The sequence below is a fragment of the Orbicella faveolata genome, unplaced genomic scaffold (assembly GCF_042242905.1).
Source record: "Orbicella faveolata isolate gen_17 unplaced genomic scaffold, um_ofav_v1 contig_25, whole genome shotgun sequence".
NCBI lineage: Eukaryota > Metazoa > Cnidaria > Anthozoa > Scleractinia > Merulinidae > Orbicella > Orbicella faveolata.
Window position 1 is genome coordinate 6,784,077 of NW_028301553.1, and position 17,681 is coordinate 6,801,757.

Sequence of the window (17,681 nt, forward strand, 5' to 3'; positions counted from 1 at the left end):
ATACTCTCTACAAACAACTCAGCATGTTTTTCTAAATAGCTAACACCAGCTTGCCTTACAGCAATATGAAACTCAGAAGTGCCATAATACTGATGTGAAATTGCTCTGAAAAAGCAGTCACCAGTGTTTCGATATCGAACAGATCATAGAAAACTGTTCAAAGTGCTTTAATGGAATCGAGTGTTCCCTAGAATACACTTGAGACAACGCCTTGCTCTATCTAAAAAGGTGTTATATCGATTACAAAATCACGTGACACACTTGCGTTACTATAATCTCTAACCTAGTGATACGATCTATCGTTACATCCCTTCGTTTCTAAAAAAAATCAAAGAATCAAATAAATCAAATTGAGTTCTACTTAAGTCATGTCCTGTTTTGTTTGTCCCTTTGCTTTAGCAAACATAGTCCCTCAAGTACAAAGGGGTCTTGACAAGTCGACCAGAACGAGTTTGCTTTACTCCAGCCGGCTGCTTTGTTAGCGCTGAATCGGCTGCTGGAAGCTTTACTGGTGTCTCTGGAGAGGGCGCTGTCTGCGACGAATTGAATGGTGAAGTTGCGGTTTCTTGGGCTGCCGGTGTATTGTTGTCCTGTGGCATTTGATCTGTTTGCGGCTGCATTGCCTGTTCTTTAGTTGCCTTAAGATGTCGTCTGTTACGTCGTAAGATGGAACCATCTTCTGTAAGGACATTGTATGACCTAACATTGACTTCTTCCTGGACTGTAGCTTTCTTCCATGGTTCTTTCCTGTTCTTTAAAGGCTGTAGTCGCACTGTGTCACCTTTCGCTAAGGGTAGTAGATCTTTAGCATTTCGATTGTAATAGAATGCTTGTTTCACCTTGATTTTGTTCCTCTCTTCCTGGACACTTTCAGCCAGCTTTGGTCTGAGAAGGGTTTCTCTTGCCGGGAGTAGTGTTCTGGTCCGACGACTCATCAGTCGCTTAACCGGACTGCTTCTCATGCCTTCGGTGGGCGTGTTCCCGTGATCGAGAAGCGCGAGCCAGGGATCTTTTCCGTCGTCATGTGCCTTCCTAATTAGCCTTTTGACCGTCTTGACAGCACTTTCGACCAGGCCATTGGACTGCACATGTCCGGGACTTGAGGTGACATGATCGAACTCCCACTGACGTGCAAATCTACGGAATTCGTCCGAGTCGAACTGGGGACCATTATCCCAGACCACTTTGTCGGGGATGCCTTGTCTTGCAAAATGCTGTTTCAGCTTGGAGATAACAACTTTTGACGTTGTGCTGGATTCCATTCAATCAACTTCCCAGAAGTTGCTGTAGTAATCCACTGTGACAAGGTAGTGACGGTTGCTGAATTCAAATAGGTCAACAGCTACCTTGGACCAAGGCTTGTCCGGTACGTCGTGCGGGTGGAGCTTTTCCTTCTGCTATGACATTTCGAAGTTTCTGCAGACGTCACACCGATTGACATAATTCTTCAGGGCAGCTGTCATTCCTGGCCAGTAGACACTCTCTCTGGCGCGTCTCAGACATCCTTCTAAGCCAATGTGCGATCGGTGGATTCTGGCAAGAACTTAGGGCCTGAGGGACACTGGAATTAAACATCGATCTCCCTTGAATACGATTCTGTCTTCAACTGAGAGCTGGTCACGCACATCAAAGAATGGCGTTAATTCGGCAGGAAGATCGTTTTTGGTTTCAGGCCATCCTGTCCCGAAGTTGTACGGTACACAAAAGACTCTCGATGTTGTGAACAATTCACGGGTTTAATGACAAAACGAAACGAAAATAATACAAAATAGTTTCTCTCTCGATCCTCGTGTTGTTTGCGTTGTGTTCGTGTCTCTCCCCTCTATCAACCTATTTCACAATACTTGTCTCTTATTACAATTTTACTTGTCAATCATCTTTAATCATCTAAGAACTAAATATGACATCCGGTTGTAAGGCTACGCAGTCACGACAGTTCCGGTCACGCTCCCCTAAAATTTGATTATCACTTAAATTTTACTTTTATCACGATCAATGTCAGTTGAAACTGAAAAAACGATTCAAAGTTCAATCATCCGCGGCAATTAATCTGATTTTAGCTCCCGCGTCTACTGCTGCTCTTCGTCTCTCAACGGTTCTCCCCTACACTCTAATCTCCGCTAACTCCTCTGTGTTCCTTTCAAGTGGGCTCCGTATTTCGAGAGGACACACCAGCTGTATTGGCCTCTGGATTTGGTTTCCCTTGTGTAGCAAATCAACTCCTCTTACAACTCCGTCTCTGCCTCTGATGTGTTTCAGAACACGACCTTTCTTCCATTCTCCTCTGTTCTTCTCATCACCGATGATGAGTACGACCTCTCCGATTTCTGGGTAGTCACTCTCGCCTCTCTTGATTCGGTGACTTTCCATAAGGCCGTGAACATACTCCTTCTTCCACCTCTGCCACACATGCTGCCTTTTCTCATTCAATCGTGCATGTAACTTGGTGACTTCGTCTCCGTCCAACTCTATGTCTTCTACGGTGTACGATTCTTGTCCCCACATGAGTGTGTTAGGCGTCAACACTTGCTCCTCTCCTGTTTCGCTTTCCATGTATGTCAAAGGACGGTTGTTGAGATGTCGTTCGATATCCATCACTACAGCTTCAAATTGTGCGTATTCTAGGTGTGTTCTCCTCATTGTTTTGTACAAGGTTCTCTTCACCTCTTTAATTAACCTTTCGTACAGTCCTCCCCACCACGGCAACTTTGATAAGTTGAATTGCCACGTTATCTGCTGTTGCGCTAAGAAGTCTTGCAGCTCTTCACTCTTGCGTATCTTCTTGATCCAGGTGGCTGTGGTTTTGAAGACGGCTGCGTTGTCCGACACGATGCGTTTTGGGCGGGTACGGCGTGTGATGAATCCGTTGAGCTTTCTCCGGAATTCCTCTGCTGTTTGTGACTTAGTCACCTCTAAGTGCACTGCTCGTGATGTTGCGCAAGTGAATATCAATATGTGACACTTGCCCTGCTCTTTCTTGGAAATCTTGTAACTGAGGGGTCCTGCGAAGTCGATCCCTGTGGTCTCAAATGGTCTTCCACATTCTGTGCGGAACGGTGGTAGTGCAGCTGTTTCTGTTGGTCTGTATGGTTGAGTGCGAAACACCTTGCACAAGTAAGAGCTGTTGATTATCTTCTTCGTCTTTGATCTCAGTTGAGGTATCCACCACTCCTCTCTCACTGCTGCTGTGGTGCTTGCGACTCCTAGGTGCTTTATGTCTTCGTGGATATGACGTATGAGCTTGTCTGCAAATACTCCCCCCTCAATGTACGTCGGCTGGTAACCAGGAATCCTCCCCTTGCATTTGAAGATACCAGTGTTTTCGTCTGTTACTAACTTCCAACCGGGGCTTTCTAGATTTGGTTCCATGTCTGCTTGCTCTTTCCTTATCCATCGGTCTCTTGCGTAACTCAACTCCTCGGTCGTCAACGGCCCCTTTCTCTTCTTCGTTCTGTGTTTCTTGGTGAGTGAGTTGTGTTTGAACCATAGAGCCCACGCGGTCACTCGGAAGGTTCTCCAGAGTTTGCTTCTAGCAAGGAGTGTGTCCCACTCATCAGGCTCCTTCTTGGCTGAATAAAGCGTTTCTTCCTTTTCTGGTCTGTGTTCTTCACTGACGCTTTTAGTTTTCTCTAATTCCGGCTGTTCGGGCCACTCCTCCTCATGTAGCAACCACTCCGGCCCTTCAAACCACTGCCCTTTCTGCATCTTCTCTAGTGAGGCACCACGGCTTCCTAAGTCTGCCAAATTCTTGTCAGTTGGGCAATATCTCCACTGGATTCTGGTTTCTTGAGTGATCTCAGCGATCTTCCTCACTCGATTGGATACGAATGTTTTCCATGCTCTTCCTGGGTTGCAGATTCAAAATAGCGCAACCATGCTGTCCATCCACACGTTCACTGAAGTGATAGGCCACCGCCCCAGCACTGTCAGTAAATTTCTCACCATGTTTGCGGCTATCTGTCCTCCCACCAGTTCTAGCCTTGAAATCGATGTGTTACGTTTTGAAATCCTCGATTTTGACGTTAGCAGCCCCTTCACAAAACCTGTTGAGTGCTCCACTACAGCAATGGTCACCGCTGAACACGCTATGTTACTGGCATCTGCGAAAACGTGGAGATGTACAGCCCTAATCTTGCTGATATCTCTGGCTACGCTCCTGTGCACCTTGACGTTCCTCAGCTGACTACTCCACTTGAGCCAATCTCGCGAATTGACACTGTTTACTTCAGTGTTCCAGCCAACCTTTTCATCACACGCCTCTCTGTAAATTCGCTTGCCCTCTACCATGGTCGGTGAAATTATGCCAAGCGGATCATAGATACTTGAGAGTTGACTGAGAATGGATCGTTTTGTTGGTGCTTGTTCACCCTGTATCTGTGCTTGGATCTCTAGCGTATCCTCCCTCTTGTCCCACACGAGTCCGAGCAACTTGCTTGGATTGTCCTCACTATCTAATTCTGGAATGTTGGACTCCCACTTGTGTACTGGGAACCTGGCGCCTTCAAGAATCTCAGTTTCTTCCTGTTTGAACTCCTTTAGTTCCTCCACGCCCCTTCCGGTTTTCATGAGATTGTCCACGTAAGTGTTTTCTTTTAGCGCTTGGACAGTATCCTCTAACTCCGGCGGTTGTTCATTGAAATGATGCTGAACGGTAGCCCCCAGCATGAACGGGCTAGCTTCTGCTCCGAAGGGCATTCTTGCAAAACGTAAATGCTCTTCCTTTCCATTTATGTTGAATAAGAAGCGGAACGCATCCCTGTCCTCCTCCTTGATTGCAATCTGTAGGAACGCCTTTTGAACATCCACCAGCAGTATGTCAGATGACATTCGCGCCCTAATCATGATGTCCCATAGCAGCGGTTGTAGCGGTGGGCCGGTGTGCATGCACTCGTTCACCCTGTTGGCGAGTGGATGTGGTTTCGCGCTTGCAACGAACACCATTCTCACCTTGGTTGAAGTAGCGCTCTCTCTCACCACCGGCTTGTGGGGGATGTAAAATACGCGTTCACCCGTTGGCTGCTCTGGAGCTTTCTCGACGATGCTCTGCTCGATCTGTTCGTAAACTATGTTGTCATACTCAATCTTCAGTTCTTCGTTTCTCTTCAGTTTTCGTTCTACATTGTGAAGACGTCTCCTGCTTGGTTCCTCATTTGTATTTGAGAGCTTGGCGCCTGGAATCCACGGCACGCCCACCTCGTACCTGCCATCACTTCTCTTCGATATGCCCCCTTGAAATTCCTTGTAGATGTCTAGCTGATCGTCTTCCCCTCGGTTCTCTACTCCTAAAACGTCGAGCGAGTACAGTCTTTCATACTCGTCAGTCTCTCTCACATATATGCAATTGCTGTCTGTGTATTCTTTCCCACCATGAACAATCCAGCCAAATGTGGTTCCCTCAACGATTGGATCTTCCGGTTTGCCTTTATACACTTGTTCCGTCCTGATCTTGCAGTAGGTTGCATCCCCGAGTATTAGATGGATTGGGTACTCTTCGCTTGCGGTTCTGTAAAACATCTTTCCCTGGACATGTTGATATTTCTCCTTCAGTTCTGAAAGGGTGGGCCTCTTGATAGTTGTGAAATCTGCGAGTTTGCTTCCTGTAATTTCTATTTTCTCGCCTGCCTTACTGCCGATTGAGTTGATTGTCACGTCATAGATTGGCATAGACTGTTTCTTCGTCCCATTAACCGTTACAATGTGGCGTGAGTCGTGACGTATCGGGTTTAACTTCAACTTGTTAGCTGCTTCTTTGGAGATAAAGTTTCTTCCCGACCCTGTGTCTAGGTAAGCCCAAAATGTACTCCCCTGGATTTTCAATGGTACTATGGCGGGTAGGGACCTTTCCTCGACAGAAGGCGTGTATCCGCTTAGCGTGGCGTTGGAATCTTGCGTCTCGCTTCCCTTGGACCTATCACATAGGCTGGTGTGGTGTTTGCTCTTACACTTATAGCACAACCTGCTTCGACATTCCTTCCCGGTATGTCCTGAGCGGGCGCAATTGAAACAGTCATCTTGCTGCAAAGAACTCTCTCCGTTTCGCGATTGTGTCGTATGTTGGGCACGATTCTCCCCAGTGGTTTTTCTCACAGAACAGGCAGTGGGGCTGTTTCTGGCCAAAATAACTACGTTCCCTTCTTTTTGGTTCCGTTTGATCTTTGTGATTGTCTTCGGGTTTGTTGCGCTTGAGCCATTTTTGGATAGAATTGATCAACTTTTCCATGTTCCAATCTTCCCACCCTTCGTCTGTTCTCACCAAATCGGGTTTTACTTGGGGAAGCTTGTTCAGGGTTGACAGAGCAAAACCCTTGAGCATCTCTCCCTCCCCCAGAGTTTGCAACGCGTCAAAATTCTTGCTCAGCCTCTCATAAAACTCGCGCACCCTTTCCTAATTTAGTCCTCTGGTAACTGGCAAGTTAATTATCTCTTCCATGTGTGCAGCGACAACAGTTTTGCTCTGTCCAAACTCAGTTCTCAACCTGTCCCACGCCGTCTTGTACCCCAGAGTACCCGGCTTTAAATTAGCTAGTCTATCTCTTACCTTTGGGGCCACCAGCTCCAAAAGGTAGCCGTATTTTTCCTCGTCCGATAATGGCTTGCTGTCTATTTGTGATGTAAATATGTTCTCAAACCTGATCCAGTCAACCGAAGTGCCGTTGAAAGGGGTTATCTTGAGCTCTGGCAGCTTTGCTCGGGCGGCTTTCACAGCTTTTTCCATCTCGATTTTCGTTTCCGTTAATTTTACCTCCGCCATCATCTTCTCTTCCCAAAGTTCCTTCTCTTGTTGCTGGATCTCGCGTCTAAATTTCTCCTCCTGCTCGAATTTTGCTCTGAGTTTCTCCTCCTCGGCCTTTTGACTTTTGTTTCGCTCTCTTTCCTCCAAAACCTTGCTTAGTTTGGTTTTCATCTCCAAAAGCGGCGCGTATGTGGCCTTCAAGTCCTTTTTCCACTGTCTCACCTCTCTCTGTGTCGATATTCCACGGTCGATTTTAAGTTCTTGTAGTGTTGACATAAGGTCGTTTAAGCGGTCTTGAATTTCATCCGTTCGCTTGCACGTAAGCGCAATCTCGCTGTAATCGCAGTCTTCTAAAAGCTCATCGCCTTCCTCTAAGTAGAATTTTAGTTTGTCAATCTCTTTCTTGATTTTCTTCTCGAGATCTTGTTCTTGTTGTGACATGCCTGTCTCACCTTGGTCGGATTTCTCGTTGTCCGAGTCTCCCATGTTTGTGCAAGGTCTTGTGTTGAAATCACACTCCTTTTCTCCCGGCGAATCCTGGTCCCGGCACCACTTATGTCCCGAAGTTGTACGGTACACAAAAGACTCTCGATGTTGTGAACAATTCACGGGTTTAATGACAAAACGAAACGAAAATAATACAAAATAGTTTCTCTCTCGATGCTCGTGTTGTTTGCGTTGTGTTCGTGTCTCTCCCCTCTATCAACCTATTTCACAATACTTGTCTCTTATTACAATTTCACTTGTCAATCATCTTTAATCATCTAAGAACTAAATATGACATCCGGTTGTAACGCTACGCAGTCACGACAGTTCCGGTCAATCCGCTCTTGATCACTCTCTGGAGAGCTTGAATTGAGCTGTCTTTCAGACTTTCTCGGCGGATGTCCTCCAGACTAGCGCTACGGATCGGTATTAAGTCGACCATCCGTATTTGCTCGATTTCCTTTTCAATGGACAGAATTTCATCGTTCCTGCTGAGGGGTGCTCTTGAAAGCGTGTCAGCCAAGTACATATGCTTGCCTGGCTTAAAATAGATCTCAAGGTCGCTCTGTATCCGTCAGTGAGCGGGACGCATAGGCGACTGGCTGGCCATTTTGTAACAGTGTGGCTCCAAGACCAGTGTCTGAGGCGTCATATTGTAGCACAGTTTCTTCCGCAGGATTGAAGTATCTCAGGACGGGTGCTTGAGTGGCTGCTTGCTTGATTCTTTGGAATGCATTTTCATGTTCCTCGCTCCAGTGCCATTCAGCATCCTTGCGAGTTAGCTGCCGAAGAGGCTCACAGATATCAGCCAAATTTTCCAGGAATCGTGTGAGATAGTTGGCTAGACCTACGATTCGTTGAACACCTTTCACATCGCTAGGTCGACTCATTTTCTCGATGGCTTCTATCTTGGATGGGTCCGGCTTTAGGCCGTCTTTCGTTAGCACATGACCGACGTAGGGGACTTCCGTCATCCTCAGTTTGAATTTCTCTTTGTTGAGCTTTACCCCCTTGTCTCTGCATCTTGCGAGGAGGGCTAGCAGCTTCTTGTCGTGATCTTTGACAGCATCTCGTAAAGTGTCACCTTCGCCAGTGATAAGAATGTCGTCTGCGACCGTACGTACACCTGGAAGGCCTTCAATTGCTTGATTTAGGCGTTGTTGGAAGTATTCGGGCGCAGGGGAGATGCCAAATGGTAGTTTGAGCCAGCGGTAACGCCCAAATGGAGTGTCAAAGGTTGTAAGGTAGCTCGAAGCTTCATCCAATTCCACGTGCCAAAACCCATTTTTTACGTCACAGACGCTGAAAACCTTGGCTTTTGACAAATCTGGTAATAGATCATCAATGACCGGAAGAGGATAGTGGCTACGCTTCAATGCTTTGTTGAGTGGCTTTGGGTCAATACACACTCTCAACTTACTATTCGGTTTCTTGATTACCACTAGACTTGACACACAATCTGTTGACGTGTCGACTGGTTTGATGACTCCGATTTTCTGTAGACGAGCTAGTTCTTCTTTTAATTAACCGCGCGGCCATGGGCCGGGCGCGGTTCATGGTTTACCCGTGGTTTTGTTTTCGCAGTTTTGTCTGCGACCAGACCCAAGCTTCCACTCGGCCAAATTTTGAGTCACGCAACCTGCGATGTTTACTCGCCAAAAGCTGTTGAAACATTAATAAATCTCATCTCCGATACTGACTTTCGCAGGAAAAAATTAAAAACCCAGCGTTCGTCAAAAATTATATTTTTTCAGCCGAAATTTAGCTCGGAACATATACATATTTATATTCCTTTGAATCGTCGATGAAATGACCTTTTCCGGATATTTTTTCCTTCGGGGTCAACAGAAACCTCCGATTACAAAATCACGCCGAACCCACACGTTACAAAAAAATCTCTTCAAAACCCTGACTTCGAAGCGATATAACACTTCAGCGTTAATAGCTACCACACATCGGCTGGCAGTAAATCTATTCGTTAACAATCCAGCCTTATCGTGTTAAAATTTCAGCGAAATCGAACAAAACCAGAATTAATTAGAATTTTTTTGTGACCTCACTCCCCAGACTTGACCTAACAAAGGAAGCCACGGTCGCCCATAGCAACCGAAAAACACGAACATAACAAAGCCGAACGTTTCGGCCAAAAATCTCCAGAATTATCGCCTGAGAGCTTAAACTTGAATGGGAATATCTTTTTCGAACTTTTTTCAACTGATTTAGACGAAAGACTGGCCTCGGCGGGCTACAAGAAAGACCAAGAGAAAAACAGAACAAGACAGCAGAACAAGCCGATAACATTTCATCGCACGGCTTTCGGCACGGAAACGAAAATACAGCTTACTTCTGGATAAATTCAGCCTTAGAAGCCAGCAACCGGTCCCAAATTACTTTCTGTATCCTTACAAATGTCCTGATTTCCATCTCCGAAAGATTTTGCCCCAATTTTGATCAAATAAACATTTCGTCGACGGTGACCGCCATTACGTTGGCCTGCATACTAAATTAGCTAACTTGACAAAATTCTCCCGAGGGGGGGATATGACGAAAAGAGCTGAAAGATGGCCTATAATTGGCTAATGATGAGATCATCGAAAGTAACGTCAATTTTCTGTCACGTTTTCAATCTGTGGTCACTGAAGTGACCAAAATCGATACATCGGTCGGGATAGAGTTTTATTATTAAATTATATGACTTGTGTGACTACTTTGCTAGCCCTTTACTCGTGGAAAACACCAATTAAATTTAATCATGACTTTTAAGAAAGAAAGCTGTTGTTAATAGTGTTATTAGCGTGTCATTCATATCGCTCATGCCCATACATATCCCGAAGAAAGTTCTACAAAGATTAAGACCATTACGTCATCGGAGATTTGTCAATGGCTACAACTGATGGTGCAATAATACAGTTTGTGTTGATCAAGTGATGTGATGTCTACAGTAAGAAAAGAATCATCAATAACTGCTTTGGAATGTGCACTGCGTTCCGACGGTAGTGCTAAGCAAACAGTTAAATTTTAAAAGCGCGGTTATAAGATCTAACAGATCTTCTTGTTTTGGCTTCATGGCCACGGGTATTCTTCTCACAGGCTGCCTGACTGGTTCCACAGTGCCGTCGATCTCTAAGTGAAGCTTCTTCTCTAGTCTTCCTTCTCCGTTGAAGACATCATGGAATTGGGCGGAAATCTGATCCATAGTGAGGCCACGTGCTTCGGTTTCCTTTTGAGCTGAGGCAATGTTTTCGTAATGCACTTCGACTAGCTTCATTTGCTGAACTGTTTTTGAACCCAACAGTGGAGTGCATGCCTCATTGATGACCACAAAGTCTGCTTCGTGCTCTTCGTTTAGCTTGGGATTTAATAGAGGTACTCGACATTTTCCGATTGTTTGCATTTTTGAGCCATTGAACATGCTTAAAACTTGCGTGCATGGCGTGACTTGACATTGTTTGCGTTAGGTAAGGTGTTTTTGTTGAAAACATTGCATGTTGCTCCGCTGTCAACTTGGAAACGAACTGGTTGACCTCCAACTGTCATCGTTGCAAAGATCTTCGATTTAAAAAGCGAGCTGTCAACGTTGTTGACATGTTCTTCTGATCCTTCGAGAGAGCATAAAACAGTATTCCCCTTCGCTTGAATCTTGTGACTCTGATGGGGTGCCTAATTGATGGATGCGTTTTTTCTTCTCTTTTTTACAGCTTGGATTTTCTTGCCTACATACTTTCGCCAGGTGATTTGCTTTTCCACATTTCGTGCATTCCTTCCCAAACGCGACGCATTTATCACGCGATCGCTCGTGTTTCCGGCCACAATACTTGCAATCCACGAGCTTTTTTCTGTTCTTGTTCTTGTCTTTGGATCGGTGCTTTTCGTTCTGACTAAGGGCATTCACATCTTCTTTGCCACTCATGGCCTTCATCTGCGTGGCCGTTGTCTCCGCTGATCGGCAGGTATTAACGCATTTCTGCAGCGTTAATCCAACTTCTTGGAGTAGTTTTTTCCTAGTTTCCATGTCACGAATGCCACAGACGATCCTATCTCTAATTAGCTCATCCTTTAGCGCACCAAAATTGCATGTTTTGGCTAGGACTTTAAGGGCCGTAAGATACTCGTCGAACGATTCCCCAGTTTCTTGATTTCTGTTGTTAAAGCAGTAGCGTTGATAAATGACATTGGTTTGTCCGATGCAGTGTATTTGGTTTTCCTGCTGGTTGAGGCGAGATGCGATTTCGAAGGAATCCCATACTTGTTTCCACCTTTTCCAGTTTTCGGCGATATTGCCACGTATATCCAAACGCGACGGTACAGGCAAGTTGCTCTGAATTGCATGAGGCGGTATGACAGGTACGGCTTCATTTTGCTGCGCTACGCTTGGTGGACTTGTATCAGCCGAATCGTCTTGACCAGGCGTAGGCATGATCTTGCAGACGTTAGGCTCAGTAGACTTCTGACACCATGTTTCGATATCGCACAGATCATAGAAAACTGTTCAAAGTGCTTTAATGGAATCGAGTGTTCCCTAGAATACACTTGAGACAACGCCTTGTTCTATCTAAAAAGGTGTTACATCGATTACAAAATCACGTGACACACTTGCGTTACTATAATCTCTAACCTAGTGATACGATCTATCGTTACAACCAGAACCACCAACATCCAAAGCCTGCAAACCTTTACGACATAGTCTGTTAATCATTCGGTCATATGAACTGTTTTCAGCACTTGCACTAGAAGCATTTGTATCCATTTGAGATGAGTGTCTATTGTCTGGATTCATATCACCAGAAAGTGTTGTAAAAAGTACAAGCCTGGAAGATTTTTTCAATGAAGGCTTTGAATTATTACACCTTAATTTTTGAAATATTCTGTTATGAGATGGAACATTTTTTGCATTTAGCTTTGAACCAAAGTAATAATAGTGAAAACAACTTTCATAGCAGTGTCTTAGAAACCAAGTTTTAAATGTTTTGCAGAAGTAGTTAAAACCGGATAAGCTAGGACAAGTTTTTTGAAAAATAAGTTTAATTTGTTTTCTCTTCTGTCTGTGTTTTAGAAATTGAAACAATTTCTGTTTAGGTATTCTCGAGGGTTCCCTGTCTCTTTTACCACATCGAACTGATTTGGCAGAACGTCCACGCGAGGGTTCCCCGTCTGTTTTATCACATCGTACTGATTTGGCAGAATGATCACGCATTTTTCAGCTAAATCAAACACTTCTGTACCTTTACAGTCGAAGGGTTTGTAGAGGTTTGTTTATATTTGAAATAGCAGCAAGCAAATTAGCTAAACTTTGGCTGGCTTCAACGAATGACCTGGACTTACATGATTCGCGACAGCTTCGCTGTGCTCGGTAAGATTTTTACGAAACACCTGGGCTTACACGTGATGGTCTGATACACCGTATTTGCTGTGTTTACATCCTGAAAGCTCCGTGTTTTATGCAAGGCTTGTATCAATACAGTTGACTTGTTTCGTGGTGAACAAAATGGTTCAGTGGTATAATTGTGGCAAAACTGTGCCAAAATTTCAAAAACAAACTGGTTCTATATTGCACACGCCCGATGAAATGAAAAGCTTCTATTCGCCTTGTACGTGAAAGAAGTCACTGAAGGACGATTATGCTATTGAAATATACCTTCTTGTACGTTAAGATGATGTTTATAACTAAAAAACCTTAAACAAAAATTCACTACATATTGTATATAAGCGGTGGTAAAGATTATTCTCATTAAATCCCCTAATGAGTGGGCAACCACGAAACAGGCTTGTAGGGACGAACTTGTAGTTTATTTGTGTTTTTCCTCCCACATTATATACTTCGCTCTACTCTGATGTATTGAGCACTGTTTTACGAAAATCAAATTTTACACTTAACTCTCCTGTATGCCTTTTGAGGCCAGGAAGACTAAATACACCGTCTTTTCGTTGAATCATGTATTGTACAATTTAATTAAGAGTGCTTTTAACATGCAATTGGAGTCTAAATCAACACGATAGAACGTACAGATATCAAAACCGCGGCGGAGAGCCAATCTATTGCTTTCTAAAGGCCTGCATCGTCCTAAATGGACTGAACAAGAGCTTCCTACATCGAGAATCGATTGAAATTCAAACAAACTAGGCCATAGTTAGCAGTAAGCGAACACTCAACATGTTGTCGTTACGTCGATTATCGCCCGGAAGCCACGCAAATAAATTTCTTCCGCGCTAGCGAATCACAGACAGTTCTGATACTTAGCTAAGCCGAGAACGCGTAAAATTGATAAAACAAGGAAATTCTACTCACGATCAGCGCTTGAACTCATGTTCTTCTCTCTCCTGGTGGCCACGTTTTGCTCGCAAATAGCAATGTCCCGGATGTACTTCAATTTTGTCGAGCGCAGAATGGCACATCCAGATTTCAACAGACTTTTTTTCTTTTTTTTTAGCTACATTAAAGTTCAGAGCAAATGACGCCAACAGCAGCTAGAAATGTCTAGTCCATTACACGTCTGAGCCCTAAATCGATGTGGCTAAAGAGTTTTGCTGTCTAAAGCAAGCACAACATTATCGCCACAGGGCAAACGGCCTACTCTTAGGGGACTAAATGTGACCCGTACAGTTTACACATCTCCTCAGGCCCGACTCACGTACGATAATGGACGACGCTTACTAGCAAATCGTTAGACTTGGGCCTTCATTGGACTTAATGATGTCCTCGGGCAGACTTCCTTTAGACAGCAAATACAGAACGCTTATCGGTCGCTCCTTGTCAGAGTCACCGCGCGAACTGAATTCAGACGAGTGTAGCCTGGGCTAAACTTAACGTAAATTGAAAAGGGCCGGGGGGGGGGGGGTCCGATAAATAATAAAAAAAAATACCTAAATAAATGAAACATGCGGCAAGGAGTTCCTACATTTCATGCTAGGTAAGATTTACAAGCTGCTGTCATAGCGAAAGCAGAAAAAAACAAACAAACGATGAAATGAAAAAAGCAAATAAATCAAAAAACACCTGATTCAGTCCTTAACACCGCTTTCATAAATCCAGACATATATATATATATTGTTTTTTCTACACGCAGTATTTATGATTTAGGGCAATTTTCGACGCAATTTCAAACATTGGCTTAAACGCGTAACGGCTGAAATCATTACGCAATTACCAAGAGCATGTCACGTAAATTGTTTACGTCTTTACCACCTGTGCCTTCATAGTGCCTCTCACCACCCCGACAAGGAGTATAAACGGGTAGCATTCAGTTTTTTAGGGACTTGAAGTTGATACAGGTACACACAGAGACCCAGAGGGCTAATGGTTGGCTGAGAGGGACCAGTAATCTGAAGGAGTATATTGCATGACGGGAAGAAACGTTAGGCGAGATAGCCCAAAGGGGCCTTTTGATTTTGTTTTGTTGTTATTCTCCCTGAGAGTCAAAATCAATGTGTTTTAAACAGCGGGGAAATGAAGGGTTGCACATATCATTTAGAAAATACTTCTATTTAACATCTAGACACGTTTCACGTAACTCCAGCATGGAGAGTAAAGGCTCTTTATTACCCATGATTCTGGTATCAGAGTATTAGTTAAAGGATTCTAAATTTTTCATCGGCATACGTCATTAAGGTTTCTGTCTCAAATATAACTGAACTAAATCGAAATGGATGTAAATTGTAAGCACTTCTTTGACATAAAACAACCGGTTCTATGGGCATTGCTATGTAAAAGTCTCTACCACAGCTGACTCGTCCCCAGTCGTCTTCATTCAACACGCGGCAGGGCGCAAGGTGAGGAAGGGGTGATCTCACCCTGCACTCCCGTCTCGCCCCGTTCCGCGCTCTGCATGAGGTTGTATGGAAACGACTGGGAACGAGTCAGCTACCACAGTACCGGTAAAATAGAGCGTCAGTTTTTCGTTAGTATAAGACTACATAAAATTTCGGCGACATGTTAGCGCTGATCAGATTATGACACACGTGACAATCTTTAAAAAAACTTAAGCATTTAAATGGTTTTCAACATCAAGATTTAAAGACACTCACGCAAACTATCTTCTGGAAGCCATACTGTATATTTACAACTGTCAAGTTGCTAGCGATAACAACCTTTATACCAATTTACAGCAATTTCACATAAAGCAGTTCTGTAAAATATAAACTGAAGCATTTACACACTTGCGCGATATACATAGTCAGCAAGATACTGGGTTAGGTTAGCTGCAAGACCTAATCAGGACATTAAAACCTAAAGCCATTAAACTGAACCATTATTGACCGTTTGGGTGTGAGAAAGAGGCAAGTTCAGAATCATCAAGTTGGATCCGCCTAAAAAATCAAATTAGTCAAAGTGGTATTGACTTCAATAACATCAGAAAGGGAAGCTGCACCAGAAGCACCAATCTCGTTCCCACTCAAATCCAAATTAGTCAATACGTATTGACTTTAATAGCATCAGAGAGGGAAGCAGCACCAGAATCACCAATATTGTTCACACTCAAATCCAAATTAGTCAATACGGTATTGACTTTAATAGCATCAGAGAGGGAAACAGCACCAGAAGCACCAATATGGTTCCAACTCAAATGCAAATTAGTCAATACGGTATTGACTTTAATAGCATCAGAGAGGGAAACAGCACCAGAATCACCAATGTGGTTCCAACTCAAATCCAAATTAGTCAATACGGTATTGACTTTAATAGCATCAGAGAGGGAAGCAGCACCAGAATCACCAATATTGTTCCCACTCAAATCCAAATTAGTCAATACGGTATTGACTTTAATAGCATCAGAGAGGGAAGCTGCACCAGAAGCACCAATATGGTTCCAACTCAAATGCAAATCAGTCAATACGGTATTGACTTTAATAGCATCAGAGAGGGAAGCTGCACCAGAAGCACCAATATCGTTCCACCTCAAATCCAAATTAGTCAATACGGTATTGACTTTAATAGCACCAGAGAGGGAAGCAGCACCAGAAGCACCAATATTGTTCGCAATCAAAACCAAATTAGTCAATACAGTATTGACTTTAATAGCATCAGAGAGGGAAGCAGCACCAGAAGCACCAATCTTGTTCCACGTCAACTCCAAATTAGTCAATACGGTATTGACTTTAATAGCATCAGAGAGGGAAGCAGCACCAGAAGCACCAATATTGTTCGACGTCAACTCCAAATTAGTCAATACGGTATTGACTTTAATAGCATCAGAGAGGGAAGCAGCACCAGAAGCACCAATATAGTTTTCACGCAAATCAAAATTAGTCAAAGAGGTATTTACAGTAAGAGCCTCACAGAAGTATTCAAAATACAACGGTACATCACGTACTGTTTCATCATTTAACCCTAACGCCGTAATGTGGAGGTGGGCACCAAAAGTATGCAACAATTGCGATTGAAGGTTTTTCTTATGGGTTGCGCACTCCTCTACACAGTCAAACGCGAATTTCAGATTCCTACTTATTTGACTTTCGCCGTTTATGTGTGCGGCGATGCTTTTTACAAGACCCACTGCGGTTTCTTCGCATCGTGAGACAATAATTCCACTCATGAACAAAAACGCTTGGTTCAGTTCATCTAAATATCTCTCATCAGTCACTACTGTGTCACAGTCAACTTCTCCGCTGAGAATCTTCGAAGCGAGATAGAAACCACTAAAGAATTCTTGAAAACTCTTGTGCATAAATCCGTAACGCACACAACGTCTTCTTCGACTACCTAGACTGACTTGGACTGATAAAAATCCGAACTTAGCGAAAAGACTTAAAACAGTCGAACTGCAATCAAGTCTACTTTCTTCAATATATAGCTGTCCTTCACACAGAGATTTGAACGCCATATGCCCCAGATGTATCAGCTCTTTCTCGTAAACTTTAATCAGGTCGTCGTTGGTACTCGGCAATTGGTTCTTCTCTTCATATCTTCTCAAAACACAGAGTACAATTTCAATGTACAATTGAGTCCTGCTCTTCGGAAAAGAACCCTGGAAATCCTCGCAAAGAAGACAAAGTAAAGTGGTGTTCAAAGGATTTGCCATCATTTCACTTAAGTCTTCAGATCCTGACCTAAGTAGTTCTAGGAGTTTGTAAGCCAAAGGTCTGTTGTTTTTAAAATACTTGAAGATGAAGCTTTCTGCACCTTCCGTAGTGAATCCCACAATTTCCCACAGGGTATCACAGAACCGCCTAAACTTCATTCCAACTTCCTGTCTAGATGTAAAAACGATGTGACACTTAGAAAACTCTCTACCTTCAACAAGTTTTAAGTACATGGCCAGTTTACTAGGATCATCCACTTCATCTAAACCATCAAGTACTAACAACACTTTGGACTGATTTTCACGGATGAATTTGAAAATGTTTTCTTTGGATTCTTTGTTAATATCTTCGGGGAGAATTTGTTCTTCGATAGCCTCCCAGATGTTAGTTTCGATATCATGGCATCTAAGCAGTAGCAGCAATTCGATTTCTGGAAAAGACTCGT

The 17,681-nt window shown here is 43.7% G+C and overlaps 2 pseudogenes across 1 annotated transcript in view; both read right to left on the reverse strand.

Annotated features, from left to right (window-relative positions):
• LOC149108738 (uncharacterized) overlaps positions 1 to 17,681 on the reverse strand; it is an 87,020-nt pseudogene that overhangs the window by 62,400 nt on the left and 6,939 nt on the right. The gene's annotated exons all lie outside the window — the stretch shown is intronic.
• LOC149108745 (uncharacterized) lies at positions 1,718 to 7,568 on the reverse strand (annotated as a pseudogene).